At 48.7% G+C, this 19484-nt stretch overlaps 2 long non-coding RNA genes across 3 annotated transcripts; one reads left to right on the plus strand and one right to left on the minus strand.

The window, feature by feature from the left end:
• Window positions 1-414: 414 nt before the first annotated feature.
• Window positions 415-19279, plus strand: LOC128125641 (uncharacterized). The gene is made up of 3 exons (XR_008223206.1): window positions 415-857; window positions 13633-16706; window positions 17197-19279. It is a non-coding gene; the product is annotated as an uncharacterized LOC128125641 (long non-coding RNA).
• LOC128125644 (uncharacterized) lies at window positions 4566-7686 on the minus strand. 2 transcript variants are annotated; one of them, XR_008223209.1, is made up of 3 exons: window positions 7573-7686; window positions 5102-6364; window positions 4566-5014 (listed from the first exon to the last, which is right to left on the minus strand). It is a non-coding gene; the product is annotated as an uncharacterized LOC128125644 (long non-coding RNA). The 2 variants fall into 2 exon arrangements; XR_008223207.1 differs by lacking the exon at window positions 7573-7686 and having other exon boundaries at window positions 5102-7104.
• Window positions 19280-19484: the final 205 nt, after the last annotated feature.

Below are 19484 nucleotides of genomic sequence, written 5' to 3' on the forward strand. Positions count from 1 at the left end.
TTAACAATTATTTGACTATGAGGCCAAGAACCTGGAAATATTCAACTGAACCCCTACCCACTGGTAACACATCCCCTCTGCGTGTGTGTGTGTGTGTGTGTGTGTGTGTGTGTGTGTGTGTGTGTGTGTGTGTGTATGCACATGCACATACGTGTGTGTTTTTAAGACAAGGTCTCTTATAGCTCAGGCTAGCCTAGAACTTACTTTGTAGCTGAGAATAAAATTGAATTCCTAATCCCCCTGCTTCTGTCTCCAGAGTGCTAGGATTACAGGTGTAGACCACCACATCTCATCTAAGTGAGACCAGCACTCTGACAGCTGAGCTACATCTCCACCCTGTATCCACCCCCACACCGCTCCATTTTTATAACGCTGAAACTAGAAAGTGTCTTTTAACCCTCGGCCCATCACAGTTCGGCTGGCAGCATTTTCCCCAGCAGAACATAAAGTAATAGCACATCTTTGAGCAGAGGCACCTTAAAGCCAGTGCCCTTGTTATCCCCCTGTCCTGGAACTGCCCACTTCCACAGCCAGCGTTCACTAACTAGAATTGCCTCCAAGGGAAGGGCTGTTTTGCTATCTCTCACTAAATTCCCGGGGGCACTCTCTGGAAGCTGGTAGTTACAGAGTAAATGTTTTCTGAATGTGCACAACTTCTGTGGAAACAGATCGTGCAGGATTCTACCCAGGCCCGAGGCTGTTAGCTGTGGAAGACTTGCAAGGAAGCAGACATTGTCCAGGGGTAGGGGAATTTCTCCAGGATGTTTGGGGACACTCTTCTCCTGAACACTGCTTATTATCTGTGTCTTCGAGGCTCCACAAATAAACTTGATGAGTGAATGAAGACAGTCAAGCATGTGAGTTCACATATATTTTTCTTTTCTTTTTTCTTTCTGTTATGGGGGGGGGGGGGTGCATGCTCCGACACTCGTGTGGAGGTCAGAGAATACTTTGTGGAATTGGTCCTCTCCATCCATCGTGTGGCACCCACCTTCCTCAGGGACCAACCTCAGGTCATCAGGCTTGGCAGCAAGCATCTTTACTTACTCCATGAGCTATCTTGCCAGCCCCTAAAGTTTTATTTCATCCTTAACTGGCTTTACAGGGTAGAAATGGGAGAATCGAAGAAACACGTTTATTTGTTCATTCAGCACTACCCATATATCAAAAACTCAATGTTTGCTCACATCTTCTCCATGCTGGGGATACCACAGAAGACAGATCAAGGCCCCTTTCCTCTTTAAATTTACAACCTAATTGATGGTCCCAATAGCATACACATAAACAAGGTCACAGTAGGTCAGAGGACCGATGGTCACCATTATATTACATGAAAACAGAACGTTTTATTACAGTTGTGGGTGTTCATTCAAGCTTACCTGGCCAGAACAACCACCAAGGACTGCTTTAAAAACAGATTTTCAGAGTGCTGGAGAGAGGCTTGGAGTAAAAGCCTTGTGCACTATGTATAATGACTAGAATTCAGATCCCCAGAAACCACGTTAATTCTGGATGTGATGGTCTGCCTGGAATTCTAGCCTTGGAAGGTAGACAGAGGATCCCAGAGCAAGCTGGCTGAGGAGACTATCCCTTGACTAGCTCTGTCAGTGAGCTCTGGATTTGACTGAGAGATCTAATAGGTTTTCTGTATCATAATTATAGGTTTCTCCACCGCTGACACAGTAAGTCAGATCAGGTCAGGCCAAACTGAAAAAGTAAAAGAACAGGTTTATTTAAACAAAGCAACTCCCGAGTGAGTCCTCCAGCCCCAGAGATCAGGCTGGAGAAGTCATTTGTCCCAACTAAAGCAGGGAGCTTATACAGCCTGTAGGTGAGGATTGATGACAAGTCCTCCACAAGCTGGGTTTGTGCCCAATTATGGTCAAAAGCTGACCACTTTAGGCGAGGTCTTGGGCTGCTGGCAACTTCAAAGGAGGAGCTGCCACAGCCACCAAGAATGCAGAACTGGGCTTTTTGGTGTTTTTTCTTTGTTGGAGATTCTCTGAGAGGGTGGGGTTTGGAGAGAGAGGCATGGGGCCTTCTGGGTCAAGCAGGAGTGAGCTGAAAGTTCCGCAGAACAAGACCCTCTGCATAATCAATAAGATGCAAGAGTGATTAAGGGTGATTCCTGATATCAACCCCAGTCTTCTGCATGTGTGTGCACCCCCACGTATGCAAAACCATAAAAGTCACACACACACACACACACACACACACACACACACACACACACACACAGAGAGAGAGAGAGAGAGAGAGAGAGAGAGAGAGAGAGAGAGAGAGAGAGAGGGGCGAGAGAGAGAGAGAGAGAGAGAGAGAGAGAGAGAGAGAGAGAGAGAGAGAAACCAAAAACCAAAATCAACCAGATTTTCAGGTTGGGTGTCATAGAATATGCCTATAATCCCAGCACCTCGGAGGCAAAGGTAGGAGGTTCTTGGTAATTTCGGGACCAGCTTGGCCTTCATAAGTACCAGACTGAGGAGGACTACACAGCTAGATTCCGTCTCAAAACAATAACAACAAAAATATTTGGGGGCCCATGAGTCCAGACCCAGGGAGAAGCCTGGGTAAAATGACCAGACACAATGATTTATATGAGTCTTATACTGGTGATGCCTGGACTGGTGGAAGGTTTGGAAGCCTGGAACATGGCAGAATCCCAAAGAGAACTTTTGACAGTATCTGGCACCCTGGCTCCACCCTGCTAGGTCATGTTGCATCTGGGAGAATGTACGTTTGTCCTTAAAATTTGCTGGGTGTGGGGTCTGAGAGATGACTCAGCGGTTAGGAGCACTGGCTGCTCTTCCAGAGGTCCTGAGTTCAATTCCCAGCAACCACATGGTGGCTCACAACCATCTGTAATGAGATCTGGTGCCCTCTTCTGGCCTGCAGGCGTACATGCAGGCAGAACACTGTATACATAATAAATAAATAAATAAATAAATAAATAAATAAATAAATAAATAAACTTATTAAAAAAATTTGCTGGGTGTGGTGGTTCACACCTGTAATCCCAGAACTTGGAAGGTGGAGGCAGGGGAATCAGAAGCTCAGTGTCATCCTCAGCTGCACAGGGAACTCAAGGCAAGCCTGTCTCAAACAGCACGGGAATGAGAGGTAATTAAGTGGGTAGAGTACCGAAGCAGGGCCCTGGCTTGGATCCTCAGCACTGCCTAAAACCAGGTATGGTAGAGCATACCTATAATCGAAGCATTTGGGAAATAGATGCAGGCAGCTTAGAAGTTCAAAGTCAGGGCTAGGGAGATGGCTCAGCGATTAAGAGCACTCACTGCTCAGATCCCAGCAACTCGGTTCTCTGCATCAAGCAGCTTTACAACCACCTGTAACTTCAGTTCCTCAAGGGCACCTTCACGCAAGTGGTGCACTTAACCTCATGCACGCATGCATACATGTAAATGAATGAATGAATGAATGAATCTCAAAGGAAGAAGTTCAAAATTGTCTTTGACTACATAGGGATGTCAAGATTAGACATGAGACCTCGTCTCAAAAACAAACAAACAAAAACAACAAGGTGCGAAAAATAAATAAATAAAATTCATCAGATTATGGTGGTGTGCCATTAGTCTTGGAACCCACCTCAGGATGGTTGAAGGTCATGATCGGAAACTCTGCAGCTGGCTTCTGCCAGGAACCAGGCATTAAGCTCCTAAAGAGCAGCTTGTCTATATCTAAGGCTAGATGTCTTAGGGGGTGCCATGGTAGCTCAGTGACCTGGTACTATCTAAACATGTGAAAGGCCCAGGAGTGTTAAGATCTTTAGATCTATGCCCCTGAGGGACTGGTGGCTGATGTAGAGACTGCGTCCTTAGCATGCCATTTTATGCCTTCATCCTGAGTCCTCCTAGGAGCTGCTTCCTGTGCAGACCCAAGGCTGAGAGCTGACCCCCTAGTCTAACACTTCCTCTAGACCTGGCCTCACTGCTTCTCTCCTCACAGCTGTGAGAACCTGCTGCAACCCTTGGAAGCACCAAGCACAAGCCATTCTCTTTTAGCAGTTTCTTTGAAAAGTCCCCAGTATGTCATTTCTATTAGTAACTTCGGTTGGAAATCCCCTCAGGTCTGCCAGCTGCTATGCCTGGAACCCAATAGACAGGCACCCTAATAGCTCCCCCATAAGAATAAAAAAGCAGTATTTTCTGCCTTCAACTGAGAAATTTCCAGAATTGTGTGTTATATGGTTACACCTGGCCATCAAGAGGAAGAGAAGAGTTAAGCTACAGGACATGTGACAGAACAGTATATTTTTTTCCTGTAACTGACCCCTCATGGTCTAAGATACTGAACCCCAGTGGGATACAAGGGCTAGTTCCCCATAAGGAAACAGGGTATCATGGTGGTTTCTCTTGATTTTCAACACGAAGGAATTTATAATCACCACAGGTGTGTCTGCAAGGTTAGGTTACCTGAGGTAGGGAGAGCTGTTGTAAATATGTTTCTCCCCCCACCCCCCACACTGCTCCCGACCGTGGGTGCAATGTGATTAGCTGCCTCATGTGTTGGGTCCTGGAATCGCACAAATAATGGGGAGCAGACCACTGAAGTCTATTAACCAGAAGCAACTTTATTAGAAACACTCGGAGGTGGGGAGACAAAAAAACTTCTAACTCGTTAGGACCACAGAGAGTTATTTGACTCTGTGACCCTGATGAGGGCCTATAAGCATCCTTTTATGGCCAACGATTATACACAGGGCAGAGAGCATATATCGGGATTTACAGTTCCTCGGGAATGCATTCCCAGGGTTAGACTCTACCACCCCTGTGGAGTTCACCCTTGGTGTGATGATTTATAATCTCTGATTACAGGGTGTTAGTTCAAGATGTTTACATAGCCTGGGTCTGTTCTAACTGGGAGACTGTAGGGCGAAGGGTCAGGTAACTTGTTTTAAGGCCATTATCAGGCTACAGGCGTACCATTTTTCCTCTTCCTGGGCTCTTCATTAGACTCTTCCAGCCATGTCTTCCCCATCATGATGGACGACACTCTCAAGCTGTAAGCCAAAGTTAAATTTCCCTCCCTCCTTCCCTTCCTCCCTCAATCTGTCCGTCCCCCCCCCCCCCCACACACACACACACACTTCCTTAAGTTGTGGTCAGGTCACAGCATCAAGAAAAGCAGCTCACAGAGGTGCTGTGGAAAGTGTCTCCAGGCCAGGTCTCCAATGAAGCTGAGTGACTCCCAGGAGCCTCGCTCAGTCTGGATGTGCAGCCTGGAGGCAGTGTGGCACCTGGAGGCAGGAAGTACTGCAGGCCAGGCCGTGTGTGGTTGGAAGCTGTGACTATTGTTGCCTCTCCTCTCTGCCTTTTGGTATTTTTCTCCCAGAGAAGCGATTATGTGGGGACTTTTTAAAATGCCACTGATCCACGAGCTGGAAAAGGCAGCCCTGCTGATTGGAACACTGGTTTGCAGGAGACGGAGTGGCGCTGTTGACATTTTCAGAGGCTTTCTAGCTAAACTTTAAAATGCTTTGCAGAGCTAATCCTGCTGGCACTGGCCACTGGTGATATTTCTGTGGTGATCACAGACACACAGGGAAAGGGCTCGATAATTGGTTTCCTTTAGGGGGCCAGCAGTTAGGTGGGGGGCAGGTTCATTTTAACACAGAAGTTGGCATGGACGGAGCCTTGCCTGTGTGGAGCACAGGAGATGCACTGCAAGCCTGCTAGGCTGCGCTCCGTGACAGAATGACTTCCCTGCTTTTTCTTTGGTACTTTCTGATTTGCTGAGGATAATGGCTAATTTCAAATACTGATGCATTGCCTTTGAGCACAGGGGCATCTTGGTCCCGGGGCCAGGTCCTAAGGACAAAAATTGTGAGGCAAACAGACAAGGAGTTCTTTCTGTCTTTTGAAATCTCAGCACAGAGAAAGGAACAGAGCAGAATTGGGAATCCCTCTACTGCAGAACAGGAATCGACTCTCCACTCTCAGCCTTGGGCCTGCACAGGTGTGGACCCTAACCTGTGTGGACAGGAAGCTGGAATGGAGAATGGGGAGGGTCCTGTGGGAATGAAAACCAGTGGCTGGGGAACCAGGCCCTCAAGGCTCCAGGTGATGGAGAGGGAGGGCTGGGTCTCAGAGGACCTAGAAAGAAGGGAGTAGGGTTTGTGCCTAGAGACAAGAGACAAGGCTGAGTATGGGTAGTTAATAAGGAGGTATCCGCTGGCTTTGCAGACCTTACTAGATCATAGATGGGTTAGAATGTTACAAGAAAAGGCTAAAGTGTGCTACTGAAATACTTCCACAAACTCAGGAGGCAGAAGCAGGTGGATCTCTGTGAGTTTAAGCTCAGCTGGTCTATATAGCAAGCACCAGGTCCACCAGAGCCACACAGTGAGACTCTGGAGAGAGAGAGAGAGAGAGAGAGAGAGAGAGAGAGAGAGAGAGAGAGAGAGGAAAAGAAAAGAAAATTAAAACTTCTGTAATGAAAAATTCACTCTTTGGTGAAGAGTATTTCATTTAAACATCACACACATGAAAGGTGGGAGCCATTAAAGATCTCCATGTGTCAGGCTGTGAGCTCCTCAGTGGCCCCAAGGAGCCACTGAGGGGTTTGAGTCAGATTTGGTAAAGTGCTTAAACCAGACTAGCTCAGTTGGTAGAGTGCTTAAACCAGATCAGTTCAGTGGTAGAGTGCTAGCCTAGTATTAGGAAGTCCTAGACAGGAGGCAGGAGGATCAGAAGTCCAAGGTCACTCTGGGATACACAGTGAGTCTGAGACCAATCTGGACTCCATGTGACCCTGTCTCAAAAAAGAAAAACAACTTGGTTCTGCCTCTCTCGTGGGTGCCACTTTTCCATGGGAAGTGGGTGTCAGGTCTCAGGCAAATGGCTAACTGGGGTGCCTATTTAACATATCAAATCGGACACCAGTCCCTCTTAGCATCACCAATGAAAGGTGAAAGACGTGTGGTGGTGGGGCATGGTGCTGGTGGCGGAGCTGCTTACCAGCAGAAAAGTCAGGAGCCACTACCAGAGTTACAGAGAGCTTTATTGGGAGGAAGTGGGGGGATAGGAGAGAGGGGAGTCAGGCCTGGAGAGAGAGAAAGAGGGTGGAGTGGGGGAAGAGGGGAGCAGAGCAGAGCAGAGAGCAGAGAGAGAGAGCGTGGGGTCTGCATCCGGCTTTTTAAGGCACATACGTAGTTGTCAGCGCCCCTGGTGATGTAAGACGCAAGACCCTGAGCTGCACATGTACAGGAGCGAGGGCAGGATCCTAACAACCAATACCTGTTCAGAGTCCTGGCTCTTCTCAGCTCTTCTCAACCCGCCCCCTACTCTGAACCTCTCCAGCCACTGAACTTCACCTCCCTTCCCCCAGCTTCTCTGATTCCTCCATAACCCAGCCATTTTCCCTATGCAGCCCCCCACTCTGTCTCTCTGTCTCTCTCTCTCTCTCTAACTTTTTATTGATACTTTGTGAATTTCACGTCATGTACCCCAATCCCACTCACCTCTCCTCCCTCCATATCTGCCCTCCGCCCTTGCAACCTCCCTCCCAAAAGAAAACAATTTTTTTTAAGTAAGAATTAAAAAAAAAAAAAAGGCTCACTATGGTAGCTGTGGTGTATCGCCATGTGCCACACAGTAGACCCTTTGCCTAAACAGCTTTACTTGCAAATGTTCATTGCAATGAGTCATTGGTCTGGTTCGAGGTTTCCGGCTTCTGCTGCACTATCTATGCTGGATACTCAACGGGACTCGTGGACATCCTGTTGTTGCCCTGTGTCGTGGAGATCCTGCAGCTTTGGTTCTGCAGAACCAGCCCCTTCACGTGTTCCAGCAGTTCTTGGATGGGGTAGATGCTGGGATGGCCAACTCAAAGCCCTGAATCTGGGCCTGGGTGGTAGCTGAATTAGTTAGATGATCTCCTGCACCGAGCCACCAGGGTCAGCTCTCCTGCTGTGTTTGGTTGAGGGGCAGGGCCAACTCTCCTACCTGAGGCAGCTGACAAGGGGTGGGATCAGTTCTCCCCCTCATGGCTCATGCCATTGAGGCCAGTTCTCCAGCACCCATGACACCAGGGCCAGTTCTCCAGCACTGCCCTGGCAAGGGGCAGGGCCAGCTCACCCTCACTCAGGCCTTTGGGGCTAGCTCTCCCACACTGCCCAGGTGAGGGGTGGGGCCAACTCTCCTGCTCTCATGCTCTTGAACGGGCTCACCCACATTCATGCCACCAGGGCCAGCTCTGCTGGGCTGCCAGGTGAGATGCAGGGCCCAGCTATGCAGTTTCTTGGTCTCTTGGTTTCCTGGCTTGCTCCTGGCCTCTTGGCCCACATATCTACAATAAACCCTCTCCTCAACCGTAACTGAGAGCATCATGGCCTCATTTTTTTTTTCATTCAGTGGCTGCAGAGATGGAGGGAGAGCCATGTGTCTGCCTGGGGTTGGGGTCCGGGGTGGTGTTGAGAAGAATGAGGAATCAGGTTCTCCCCCCTTTTTTAAGTATGTATTATTTTATTAGATGTCATTGACTTGATTGAAACTGGCAAAAGTGTTCATAATTAGTGTTGTCGCCATGAGCAGCTTTTTCTAGAAAAGCACACAGATGTAAATAAAACTGAACACAACCATGAGAACAGGCAGTACCATAGTAGCTCCTTAAGCACCTTAGAGGGCATGGACCTCTTTCAAAACACACTTCTTCACAGACACAGAACACCCACGTTCATAATGACTCCGAACGGCATCCTAATGGCTCACAAGTCAACAATGGTGAAAGAGGCCAAAGTTACAAAATGAGTTCCCAGCAGTGTCCGGCATCCACGATTAGGTCAAGGTAGCACAGGTGTGGCGCTCCGCTTCACACCAGCCCACACTCGCCTCAGTCTCTGGGCAACACTGGCAGGTAATATTCTGAAGATGCTCTCAACACTCAACACTGGTTCTCTCCTGGTGTGGTCTGCCTGAGAGCCAGGGATCCACCTACCTGAGTCTGGTCCCGAGAGCACTCCCAGATCCCCAAGCCCAGTCAGGGTGGAGACAAGTGCCATGACCTGAGGCACCATCCCAGGGAAGAGGGCTTCTTCCAGCTCCATGCAGACATGCCCGGTAGGTACAAAAAGCTGGATCTTCTCAGTACCACCCTCTCTAGCCTCTCCTTTGTGCCCTGACACTGTTGTCACCAGGCCTTTAGGAAGATCTCCTTAAACTTCCCAGGGCTGGCCGGGGACTGCTGTCTCTGCCGGCATGGCCTCCCTGCTCTAAGCTCACCTTTGGGCTTTCCCCCTCTGCCTGGAGTCCCCTGTCCACCATATGAGGGTCTCATCCTTTAGACTGTAGACACTACTGTCCCCACTCCATGGGCTTCGAAACCTAGCATAGCCTATGAGGAGAGGTAGGAACCAAGCAGGCAGTTTTCATCCTCAGCAGAACATCCTGAAGACCCAGAACACGGACCAGGCCCCAGCAGGACAAGGGCAGAGGGAGGTGGCGGCGTCGCAATATTTTTAAAAAGTCGCCTACGGTCACTGGTTCACGAACTTACAAAATGCCTCTCCCACTCCTCAGCTCCTTCCGTCTATCCGCCTGTCTCTTTTTAAGTCACGTTTTCACCGAGAGGCTGAAATAGTTCGTGAAATTACGAGCCAGGTTGTTAACATCGTCTCGCCACGCTCCTTCCTGACTCCTGTCCCCTTCTCTAAGGGCAGACCCCACCGTAGTTTAGCAAGCACGCACTTGCCCACTTGTCGGTAGGTAGGTCTGCAAATGTGGGTATATTACATCTAAGATACATGTATATATGTACATGCTCACATAACTTCCTGTGTTTTGTGTAGTTGGGACCATCTGATAGGCGCTGCGGCTTTATGTAGTACTGTCTTGGGGAGCTGTCAGTGGCAGGACACACATGCCTTCTGCTCCGCAGTCTTTTGTGAATTTATTGTGATTTATTTAATCTTCTATGAGTGACATTTCTTGCGGGGGTGGGGGGGTGGGGGTGGCGTGCTATTAGAAGCAATGACTACTACTGTCTTTTTTTTTTTTTTTAATTTCTGGTTTTTTGAGACAGGGTTTCTCTGTGTAGCCCTGGCTGTCCTGGAACTCGCTTTGTTGACCAGCCTGACGTTGAACTCAGAGATCTGCCTGCCTCTGCCTAGTCCCCAGAGCATGCTTTTGATGAGTGCAGACGGCACATGGCAATTTACCAATATAATTTATACTACAATTGCTCATACATTTTGGCAGCTGGGAATCTGGGAACTGATCGTCTGGGCAGCTTCCCATGCAGCGTTTTCCACAAGGGTGCAGTTAAGTTTCTCTATGGGGCTCTGCCCCTACTGAAATTTGACCAGGACTTGGTACCCACTTCCTCACAGATCTGGCCAGTGGGGTGGGGGATGTTGGGGTGGGGATGGGTTGCTTCTTACTGTGATCCCTAGGCAAGACCAGTGGAATGTCATCCATGTTCCCATAGATGATTCTTTTAGAGACCTCTAACAGGGCTTCACCGCCATGCTTGAATATCCATTTCTCCCTCTCACCCACCATACTGCATCTTACATTCTGGTGGGCTTCCCCTTCATTTAGGATTTTATAATCTCTTTTGTAATACTACTCAAGCAGGCTGAGAAGATTGAAATAAAATTGCTAAGGGGAAAAAAATACTACTACTACAATCCAAATTACTAGAAAACAACAAGACAGGGTGTTGCTATGGAGAAAGATATGCCTCCAGCTGTGAACCTGACCAGAAAAGTCCCAGGGGCTAGGTGGTGTGGGGGGGGAGGGGGTAACATTTGCCTTTGGAAGCATCTCAGCTTCCCTAGGAAGAGGATACATTGGAAGGAAAAACAGTGTACAAAGTGGATCAATTTGGTTGCCAGCTCATGAGGCTCCTAACTCACGGTGATGCTGGGCTCATGGTGATGCTGGCTTATGGTGATGCTAAATCATGGTGATGCTGGCTCATGGTGATGCTAATTCATGGTGATGTTAGCTCATGATGATGCCAATTCATTGTGATGTTAACTCATGGTGATGCTAACTCATGGTGATGTTAACTCATGGTGATGCTGGCTCATGGTGATGTGAATTCATGGTGATGCTAATTCATGGTGATGTTGGCTCATGGTGATGCTAACTAATGGTGATGTTAGCTCATGGTGATGCTGGCTCATGGTGATGCTAACTCAAGGTGATGCTGGGCTCATGGTGATACTGGCTCATGGTGATGCTGGTTCATGGTGATGCTGGCTCATGGTGATACTGGCTCATGGTGATGCTAACTCAAGGTGATGCTGACTGGTGGTGATGTTAGCTCATGGTGGTGCTGGCTCATGGTGATTCTAGTTATGGTTCTAGCCCAGGAAGTAAAGGAGAAAGCTGGGCTGGAGGATAATTAGCTTCCCAAAGCCAGAGGTTCACGAGCTTCCTAGACTGCTCTGGAGAGTACGGGAGAGAAGGTAGCAGGATATTTAGGAGCAGGTTACAGCAAACAGCTTCGAGTGAGACATCTACACTCATGTCCCCTCCCAGCTACTTCACTCTGTCAGCTGGTGTTCACTGTGTGCCAAACATTGTTCTGAGGGCAGTGGATCTGTGAAAGCCTGACTCAGAGTACACACGTACACACGGCTGGAGAATGAAGACTCTGCAATGTGACTCCAGGCCTCTGGGTCGACAGTGATGCCCCCACGGCCTGTGCCACACACCCAGATGCCGGTGGCACTCAGTAAAAGCAGCTGTCATAACAGGAAAATTGTGAAGAAGAGCGGTGAAAAGAAAAATCTACACTTCTTCTCTCTGCCCTCTTGTGACCCTCCGAGTGCGTGTGTGTGTGTGTGTGTGTGTGTGTGTGTGTGTGTGTGTGTGTGTGAGATATTATTCTCAAGAGTTATCCACTTGGGTATTGTTTGTTTGAGGCAGATTCTCTCCAAGTAGGCTGGGCTGGCTGGCCAGCAGGCCCTGGGGATCTGCCTGTCTCTGCCTCCCACTGCTGGTGTCACATGCATGTGGCACCATGGCTGGCCTTGTCACACTGCTTGCAAGGAACTAAACTTGCATCCTCATACTTGCAAAGCAAGCCCTTTAGCAAAACGATCTCCACAGCCCCTCTACGTCCTTTCTCCCTTCTAGAGGCTCTCACAAGCTTTGTTTCTATGCTTCCATGCCGTGAAGAAAGAAAGAGAAGAAAGGAAAGAAGAAGAAAGAAGAGAAAGAAAGAAAGAAAGAAAAGAAAGAAAGAAGAAGAAAGAAAGAAGAAGAAAGAGGGGGAAGGAGGAAGAAACAAAGAAGGAGAGAAAAAAGAAAGACAAATTCATAAACTATTTCCCAGGTCCTTTCTTGCTGAGGTGAAAATGACTGAGGATGTCTAGTGATCTGCATCCCACTGCTTTGGCACTGTGAAGGTGGGGCATGCTGCACAGGATGAAGTCACAGGAGTGGTGGTCAAGTATGAGATGTTAAGTTCCAGGAAGGCTAAGTGAAGGGCACATGGACCATTTGCCCATGTGTTTGGTAGATGCTACCAACCCCCTCGACTGTTAGGAGCTAGCCTAGGCTATTCCTTCTCTCGTCCTTCCCTCCCCTCCCCGCCTCTCCTCTCCTCTCCCCTCCTCTATCTTCTTTCTTTTTCTGCTCTCCCCCATCCCTCTCCTCTCTTTAGCCCTACTCCTTTCTGCCTCCTCTGTCTTTTCCTTGCCTGGACGGCCATCTGAGTCCCCGATGCGTCAATGTGACTGCGTTTCCATAGGCAGGTGTGTGTCTTGTTTAGTCACATTAAAAATAAATCGCTTGGCCACACACAGGCGATGCGTCAATCTGTTCCTTCCCTCTGCTTTCCAGGAACAGATTGCGCAAAACCAGATGACTGTTATGTGAGATATCAGCAAGGAAGGGCATGTGGTGGAGGGGAACAAGCCCTCCCGAGCAGCCCTCCAGGCCTCATGGCCACTGGGAAAGTGAATCAGTCATGCCCTCCAAACAGTCACGGCTGCATTCTTTAAGCCAAGGTTAGCAAGCTGTGGGGAAATTTGGAGGTTCACACTCAATGCACAGCTACTGTGTGTGTGTCATGTCCCACACTTCCTTTTCCATTTTTCTCCTATGGTGGAATCGGGGTCATGGCTAAGATACCTTGCCAGGAATTCCGCCTTTGAGTATCACAGTTTGTTGTTATTGTTCATTTTTAAAGCCGGTTCTCCTGGAGTCCGGGCTGGCCTTGAACTGCCTATGTAGTTGGGGATGATCCAACTTCTGATCCTCTTGCCTCCAAGTCTCGGGGTGTCAGGATGACAGACACATGCCCCCCACACTAGGTCAGTTTATGCAGTGCTGTGACGGACCCCAGGACTTTGTGCCTGCTAAGCAAGCCTTCCACCAGCTTAGCTACATCCTCAGCCCAGGATCTCGGTTTCTGTAGAAAACACCTCCAGTCATTTTTATCACCCCTATGGGTTAAATGAACTCTGCCGCTTTGGGCCGATTACTTAACACTGGAGTCTCTTCACCTGCAAATGGAGTAGAAATTGAGATCAAGAGAGATGATTCCTGTGGCGGTATGAAAGAAAATGGCCCTCAGTGGGAGTGGCACTACCAGGAGGTGTGGCTTTGTTGGAGGAAGTGTGTCACTGTGGGGGCGGGCTTTGAGGTCTCTTTTTTTTTTTTTCAGGCTTCCCTTAGTGTGACAGCCAGTCAACTTCCTGTTACCTGCAAGATGTAAGGACTCTCAGCTCCAGCACCACGTCTGCCTCCACCACTGCCATGCTCCTTGTCATGATGATAATGGATTGAACCTCTGAACTGTAAGCGAGCCACCCCAATGAAATGTTTCCTTTGTAAGAGTTGCTGTGGTCATGGTGTCTCTTCACAGCAGTAGAAACCCTAACTAAGACAGTACCTTTAAGCTAGACACCTTTATAAGTGAGCAACTGAAAACAGTGATGTGTATGCTCTGCATCGCAACACATAAACTACCTTCCTTCTCTTGAAAAGCTTGTGTGTGTGTGTGTGTGTGTGTGTGTGTGTGTGGTGGTGTGTGTGTGTGTGTGACTCAGAGGACAACTTGTGGGAGTCAGTTCTCTTCTTTCATTGTGTGGGTTCTGGGACCTGAACTAAGGTTGTCAGCCTTAGCTACAGGTACCCTCTCCTGCTGAGCCCATCTTATTGGTCCCTCCACCTTATTTTTTGAGACAGGGCTTCTCACTGAACCTGAAGTTCATAATTCAGCAGGACTGGATGGGCCAGGGAGCCTCCAGGATTTTCCTGTCACTGCCTCCCCCCGACACTGGAGTTCTAGGTGCACATTTCTACCTCCAGAGTTTTCTGTGGATGCTGGCGATCTGAACTCAGGTTCTCATGCTTACACAGCAAACACATCCTTCCCTGTGAGCCATTCCCTCAGTCTTCAATTTAAAAAGTCTTACAGGCAGGCGTGGCAGCATTCCAATGGTGTGTGTGTGTGTGTGGTGTGTGTGTGTGTGTGTTCTTACTCTTGATAAAAATAGTCTAAGAGACAGCTTGGCTTTTGTAGAAATCTTGGCATTCTAGAAAGCAAGCCTGCAGCCTCCACAGAATGTGACTAAGCAATTGTCAAGGGAAAGTAAGGGTTCCATGCTCTCTCCTGATCAACCCCTCACCCCGCCCAGTCAAAGCCTTATCTGCTCTCCCCGACATCAAATCTGAGCAGTCTTGTGACTTGATTTTGCTGGTAAGAACTGATAGAAATGACTGTGGACCAGTTCTGAGCCTGCCCCACAATGCTCTGGAAATTTCTGTGTACACGTTGAGGAGCCGAGAGCATCTCTGGCCTGGATACCATACATAAAGAGCCTCATGAAAACCAGAGATTCAGAGGAGAGGGTGGACCAGCCATCCTAGAGTCCCAAGCTAAGCCAGCTGCCAATCTCTCTCCAAGAAACCTGTCATGCCAGTGGTCCATCCTGGACACTCGGTGCAGTCCTGCCTCACACGACCTAGGTCCCACCTGAACTCACATGAAAAGAACTTCCTCTCAGATCCAAGCAATCATATATGCAAAACATGGTGAGCCTGTGTTTAGTCATTCCCCTTTTGAGGGGCATGTCACAGCAGTGGATCAGTAAAACAGTGTTCACATGAAAGTTGTCATTAGGGTACATATCACTGTGGGTCTAATCCCTTGGTTCTAATCACTATGGACCAAACCACGGACTCTCAGTGGATAGACACAGAGAAGCTGCCTCCAGGAATTTAGTTCGGCAAGAAGAGTGTGCACAGGCCAGTACAAAGATTCTAGACACTGACTAGTTCATACACACACACACACACACACACACACACACACACACACACACACACACACACACCACACACACACACACACACACACACACACACACACACACACACACACGAGCACAGAAGCCCGATGAGCATGAATTTGGGAGGGAAGCAGGGCGCACTCCCTAGGGCTGGATTTTGAAGGACAGTGCAGGCGCCATGTCAGAGAATAGATGGTAGGAAGGAGCACAGGTAGGAGCCTGGCAGGAAACTGAGCAGATAAAGAGAAAGCTGAGACAATCCCAAGTTTGCTAGTAGCTGGATGCCAAGACAATGGTGCTCAGGCTGGCTGTGGAGTCCGGTGGCAGAGCGTTTGCCTAGCATGCATGAAGCCCTGGGCTTGACCACCAGTGTGGCACAAACTGAGGACAGTGGCACACACTTGCGAGCCTTGAGAAGTGAAGGCAGGAGGAAGAGAAGTTCAGGTCACCCTTGGCTACATTCAGAGTTCAAAGCCAGCCTGAGCTTGAGGGATGATGCAGAGTTTGAATGCACTTGGTGCTCTTTCTGAGGACCTGAGTTCAGTTTTTCAGCCTTCGTATCAGGCACCTTATCAGTTACCTTCTGTAACTCCAGATCCAGGGAACCTGGCACCTCCTCAGACACACATATATACATAATTAAAAATAATAAAAATAAAACCATTTAAAAACATACATTGCTTATTGAGATTCGTGTGTGTGTGTGTGTGTGTGTGTGTGTGTGTGTGTGTGTGTGTGTGTTTTGTTTTTCTTAAATGGGGCAAATCGGGTTCTAGACCTGTAGTGTAACCTCAGAAAAGCTGGATATTTCATGATCCTTTCTTTCATTAGCCCATCTGGTAAAAATATAATTTGCTAGATGCTACACAATCCCAATGTGACCACGTGCTAAGGGACTCTGAAAGCGGAGTCTCTTGGGAGTGAGTGTCCTCTTAGCACTCACTGGCAGCAGGGCTGGGGCTCCAGGTGGGAAAGATGCGGGACCTGTTTGCAGAGAGCCCTTTCACGCCTCCCCTTGGACAGCTTGGGATTGAGGAGCCCCATCTGGGCCCTCCAGGGCTGAGGAGGAGAAGACATAGACTCAGCAGCCAAAATCCGAGCCAACTGGCTGGTAATTGGGTGGTTAATGGCTCAGTCCTGGAGAACTGTAAGGCTGCAGCTATGGCAGGAATGGCTTTCAAGTTTCCTCCTCCCTCCTCCTGGTGCGTGGTGGAGCTTTGAAACTCTCTGGCCTGGAAGGATCTGGGTAACCATGGATGCCTCAACCCAGGACTCTGAGCAAGGCCAAGTCAGCTGCTGGATCTAAGAGCCATGACTGCAGAAGAGGAAGGATTCAGACATTCCTGAGTGGTAGCAGGGTCAGTGGAAATACAAAAGGCAAGATCCAGGTGCCTCAGCACGGGGCAGAGAAAGGCTCATGACAGCACCTCTCTTAAGATCTTAGGTAAGTGCCTTAGTCTGTGTTTCTACCCAGCTCGACCACACGTATAATCACAGCAAGCACTGGTCTCCTTGTCTCCCATACTGGTGATGGAACCCAGGGCATCGTGCATACTAAGCAAGTGATTCGTTACTGAGCTGTATCCTCAGCCCTCTTTTCACTTCTTGTTTGGAGACAGGGTCTCACAAAGTTTCCCAGGCTGGCCTTGAACTTAATGATTCTCCTTCCTTGGCCTCCTGAATGCCAGGACTGTGTGTGTGCAACACCATCATGCCTGGGTCTTCTATATCCTTTTTCACTTTCTCATGGACACAGGTTGTTTCCAGTGTGTGTTGTCTCTGGCCAGTCTGACAGTCTCCTGAGGCCAGGTCATTACTTCCCCCTTCACATGTCCTACCGACCTAGTGCTTTGAAGAGACCTCAGTAGACAGGCAACACTGACTTAGTGGTTCTGCCTGATTTTGAGTTTCATCTCCTGCCATCTTGAAAACAGGCGACTGTTGGTTGGACAGTCCTACTAGGAGTCACCCATTGCTGTTGGCTGGGGTCTGTCTTAACCCATAACAACAGAGGCAGAAGCCCACCCTCAACCTGCATGGCCTCTGTCTGTGTTACTGCCCTAGTGCTGTGAGGAAACACCATGACCAAGGTGACTTGTAGTAGAATGTTATTTTAAGGTGGGTTACTTTTGTTTACGTTGCATTTGTTTAACTCTGTGAAGCTATGTTACTGTGTGCCTGTCTAAAACACCTGATGGTCTAATAAAGAACTGGCCAATAGCCAGGCAGGAGAAAGGATAGGGCTAGCAGGGAGAGTTTATATAGAAGGAGAAGAAATGGAAGAGTGAGAGGAAGCAGCAGCCAGAGAAGGAGGAGGACATCAGGGGCCAGCCACCCAGCCACACAGCCAGCCATGGAGTAGGAGTAAGATTTACAGAAGTAAGAGAATGGGAAAAGCCCAGAGGCAAAAGGTAGACGGGATAAGTTAAGGAAAGCTGGCTAGAAATAAGCCAAACTAAGGCCAGGCATTCATAATTAAGACTAGGCCTCCGTGAGTGATTTATTTGGGAGCTGGACGGCGGGCCCCCCAAAAGAGAGTGAAAGCAAAAACAACAGTAACTTATAAAAGGAAGTATCTAATTGGGGACTTGCTTACAGTTTCAGAGGGTGAGTCCATGACTTCCATAGTGGGGAGCGTGGTGGCAGGCAGACATGCATGGCACTGGAGCAGTAGCTGGGAGCTTCCATCTTATCTATAAGCTGAAGGGAGAGAGAGAGAGAGAGAGAGAGAGAGAGAGAGAGAGAGAGAGAGAGAGAGAGAGAGAGAGAGAGAGAGACTGGTGTGGGCCTGATGTGGGCTTTTGAAACCTCAAAGCCCACCCCCATTGACACACCTCCAACAAGGCCTTATCTTCCCTAACAAGCCCACACCTCCTAATTCTTCCCCAACAGTTCTAACTGGGGACCAAACATTCAAACATGTGAGTCTGTGGGGGAGCATTCTCATTGAAACCACCATGGGTCCATCTCCCTTCTCCCTTGCAAACCTAACTCTGATATAAGCTGGGTGACCCCAGGTGATAAACAGTGACCCAGTTAACTAATCATGGAAACTCAAGTGCAGGTCCAGTCTCCCAGAGGTAGAACATCATGGAGGATCTGAGGGTACAGGAAGGAACAGATCAGGCTTTGCCACCTCTTTCTCCTGCTTCCTGTCTCATCCAAGATCCCCAGTGTCTGTAGCTGTCCTGTGACCAGGAGGCAGCCTCCTGGGGCACCACACAGAGGACAAGGCTTCGCCTGGCCTAGGTCACCTTCTTGTCATCTGAGAGCAGGGAGGGAAACGTTTCTCACTGTAGTACCCACAGCTTCTAGAACAGTCCCTGGCTTGCTGCCACCACTCAACAATCCTTTGCAGACTAAGTAATTATCTGCATTGCTCAGGCTACAATTGAGGGTCCAGTTGCTTACAAGTAAACTTAACCGTGTTTGTGAGGCCCAGGCTACATGGCAAGACCTTGTTGCTCAGAAACAAAGAGGCAAACAAAACTAAACGCCCTTACAAAGACTTGGCAGCAACCACCAGCAAATGAAGGCCTAAGTTCAAGGCGTTACCATGGGCATGTTCCCGCCTGCCTAGCCCACGTCGTTCCCTTCTGGCGAACACACAAAGCCAGACAGTATCCAAAGCCATCCGGGTTCCAGCCATGGCTGATGGGGTCAGATACACTCAGCAATGCAAAACTCAGCTCATGCTCCCAAAGGAGTAAGACATAGCCTGTTCCGAGCCAAATGAGTGACCACGGGCAGGGAACATGGTTCAGATTGTCCAGATTAACAGGCTCCAGTGTGGAAAGGTTACATTTTTTTTAATAGTCACAGAACAACAGAAAATCATAAATCAGAGCATTTACCAAATATATTGATGGGGACATCAAATAGATGGGTTACAGCAAAGAGGAGAAATCTCTGCCATTGGTTCTAGATGCTGTTTCATGACACTCTTAGTTGTTAGGTTGGTGGAAGGCAGCAGTCTGTTAAGCGAATATAGTTCCCAAGTTTTTTTGGTTTTTTTTTTTTTTTTTGGTTTTTCGAGACAGGGTTTCTCTGTGTAGCTTTGCGCCTTCCTGGGACTCACTTGGTAGCCCAGGCTGGCCTCGAACTCACAGAGATCCGCCTGGCTCTGCCTCCCGAGTGCTGGGATTAAAGGCGTGCACCACCACTGCCCGGCTAGTTCCCAAGTTTTTAATGGTCACAAAGACCCTAGTTAGAAATAGAGGTC

This window comes from Peromyscus californicus, unplaced genomic scaffold (assembly GCF_007827085.1).
Source record: "Peromyscus californicus insignis strain IS unplaced genomic scaffold, ASM782708v3 Scaffold_11__1_contigs__length_118956290, whole genome shotgun sequence".
In the NCBI taxonomy this organism is placed as follows: Eukaryota; Metazoa; Chordata; class Mammalia; order Rodentia; family Cricetidae; genus Peromyscus; species Peromyscus californicus.